Below are 3188 nucleotides of genomic sequence, written 5' to 3'. Positions count from 1 at the left end.
TATTTGAAGAGGCAAAGTTAGGGTTCAAGGATTAAATTCTAATATTTTTCTATATTTTATTTAAATACTAAGTTAAGTGCATATTATGTCCTATGAAAGATTAGTGAAGTATTTACCCACTTAATTTGTAATAGAATATAAATTGTAGTTAATAGTAACTGGAACGGCGCCATTTGGTGATGTTTAAAATAATATTAATACATACATTGTATTTTAATCAAAAGAACAGAGATTTGGCTGCAGCTATTTTTTTCGAAATCGCATAAAATATTGCTTTTTGATTCAGCAAAAATCAAATAAACCTTAGTAACAATTATATGGCATTCAAGTAGAGCTTACATCTCACGGCTAGTTCTGTAGAATTCTACAGATCCTGACAACACAGTCAGTTATCAGATATTTTTTTCTATTTAATCTAGAAAGACATCCATAGGGGCTGAAACATCCCATGCATTCCTTTTGTCGATTATTTTATCAAAAAAGCAGGGGGGATGAAAGATTGCAAAAAATGCTATACCTCCCATTTTATCCCCTTTGACACTTGTAAGCACCTCTTTTATTTGATAACAGCAGCCCCGCGATAAACCCTGTTCAACCAATGGTGCAGCAGTACAGGATAAAACGGATGACAACTCGTAATTTATAAAACAAACGCTACCAAAATCAACACAACCTTGGTCCGGTTTTATTTCTATATTGATGTTTTCATGGTTACCTCTGTAACAACCAATTTTATCTTAATCTTTTTATGACGTCTGCGCATATCGAACGTTCAGATCAAAATTAACAAAGGTTTCAGAAGGAGAGAGAGCAAGGTCTTTTGCATCATAATCTGTAGGTAAGAAATGATACCAAATTACGTTTTTTTAAAGCTCAGAAAGTAAGTTTTTATAAAATGATTCTTATTTGTAAAAACACTAAAATCAACACATTAATATAAGAATGGCGTGAAATATGGACACCATATTCTGAAATATATTTAGTATAGGGAAGCTTGAATAAGGAAGACAGGAAATATGGACTGCTTTGTTAAAATCTTGGTTCTAGTCATGTTTCTTCTTCTACTGATTGAAAACAGACAAGACGTATGTAGTGCAGGTATGAAGCATCCTAATTCTTATAGCCTGATATTTTAGTTCAGGTGTTTATTTGTATCTAACAGCAATCTAAATTGCTATCCCAAAACAAGGGTTTTTTTTGGTTACTTTTCTCTTTGTCATATCAATTAAAAAGAAGCTGAAATTTGCATGCAGACTCGCAGGTGCATACTCTAACGTTCCGGGAGCCTCTTTTGTGTTTTTGTCTTTTCAGTGAACAATATTCAGGAAACTTTAACTTGTACTCTTAATTCTTTTAAAAATGACATCAGATTCAGTCATACACAACTTTTTAGGTTGTTTTGTTTAAAATATAAATCCTCTAATTTATAGTGAATCTTATAATATTCGATGCATACTATAATAATTTTGTGGAAAAACGTCTACAAAAAAAAATTAAAATTCGTTTAACGAGAAAAAGTTTAACCAATGTTTAGGATTATGCATTTATTTCCATGTCTAAATTCTAAAACTTTGCCGATCTTTGTACATTTTTATTTGAATTTGAACTAAATATAACTATATGTACATGTTTAATAACCAAGATGCTTTTTTTCTTTTTTTTCTGAAACAAAAATCAAAATAGATACGACAAGTGCACCACCACCTACATTAAACACCTCGTCAGGTAACTATGAAAAAAAGAAAAAGACTGTTTTCATGATTATACTTTCTTTAGTCTATATCTTTTTTTTCTTTTTTTTTTCTTTCTTTTTTCTGAAGATATATGATGTTTTCCAAAAAATAACTGAGAATATGGGTATAATTTTAGGTGGAACGACAACTACTCCAACTAAATCAGCGAATACTACAGTAACAGGTAGTTTAAATAGCCTAACAAAGTTATCAGATTTTGTCTCTACAACCACGCTGTCCTTGGTGCCAAGTTAAGAACACATATCGTCAGTTAACTTTGTTGAGGCTTTGTTACATCTTCTTCGTGACTAAGGACAGATGATATTTTTTTGAAAAATATTGTTTGTAAATAATGTAAACATAATTTTGTTTAAAATATTAAGTTTTTAAAAAAAAAAATTTGATGTTCAAAATTAACATTTTCCCTGTCATCCTTAAAAATCTATACAACTTCTCATAACATTATATGACATTATTATGAAGTTTGTAATGAAATGTTGAAATTTATGCCGCCAAACTTATTCATTTTACTAATACAAACATGACTTTACTCATTACTTTAATGATTTAAAAAAAGTTTGTTTTATTTGTCCATAATGGATTGAATAAACACTGACAACTGTTGAGTAAACTGCTTCCAATTCACTTCTGTGTGTTTTAAAACCTTGCTTACAATTTCTTCAATGTTTTGATATAATTCATTGAAAAAATATACAGTTTTAAAAAAGCCAGTTCGTTGTAGTATGTAACAAACATTTTGTTTTTTTTCAACAGTGTCTACAACTACACCAAAGCCTCCTTCAGGTAATATTGCAGTGTAACATAGTCGTAAATAATGTAAACATAATTTTGTTTAAAATATTAAGTTTTTTAAAAAAAAAATTTGTTGTTCAAAATTTACATTTTCCCTGTCATCCTTAAAAATCTATACAACTTCTCATAACATTATATGACATTATTATGAAGTTTGTAATGAAATGTTGAAATTTATGCCGCCAAACTTATTCATTTTACAAATACAAACATGACTTTACTCATTACTTTAATGATTTAAAAAAAGTTTGTTTTATTTGTCCATAATGGATTGAATAAACACTGACAACTGTTGAGTAAACTGCTTCCAATTCACTTCTGTGTGTTTTAAAACCTTGCTTACAATTTCTTCAATGTTTTGATATAATTCATTGAAAAAATATACAGTTTTTAAAAAGCCAGTTCGTTGTAGTATGTAACAAACATTTTGTTTTTTTTTTTCAACAGTGTCTACAACTACACCAAAGCCTCCTTCAGGTAATATTGCAGTGTAACATAGTCGTAAATAATGTAAACATAATTTTGTTTAAAATATTAAGTTTTTAAAAAAAAAAATGATGTTCAAAATTAACATTTTCCCTGTCATCCTTAAAAATCTATACAACTTCTCATAACATTATATGACATTATTATGAAGTTTGT

General features: G+C 28.7%; 1 long non-coding RNA gene across 1 annotated transcript; it reads left to right on the top strand.

Annotated features, from left to right (window-relative positions):
- The first annotated feature begins 687 nt into the window (after positions 1-687).
- On the top strand, positions 688-2543 carry LOC134263492 (uncharacterized). Its single transcript, XR_009991280.1, has 5 exons — positions 688-838; positions 984-1098; positions 1684-1725; positions 1870-1917; positions 2508-2543. It is a non-coding gene; the product is annotated as an uncharacterized LOC134263492 (long non-coding RNA).
- Positions 2544-3188: the final 645 nt, after the last annotated feature.

This window comes from Saccostrea cucullata, unplaced genomic scaffold (assembly GCF_032062105.1).
Source record: "Saccostrea cucullata isolate Sc308-1 unplaced genomic scaffold, CSIRO_AGI_Scuc_v1 ctg12178, whole genome shotgun sequence".
In the NCBI taxonomy this organism is placed as follows: domain Eukaryota; kingdom Metazoa; phylum Mollusca; class Bivalvia; order Ostreida; family Ostreidae; genus Saccostrea; species Saccostrea cuccullata.
The sequence above is the reverse complement of the archived record's forward strand: the minus strand, read 5'-3'. Positions and strand labels throughout refer to the sequence as shown.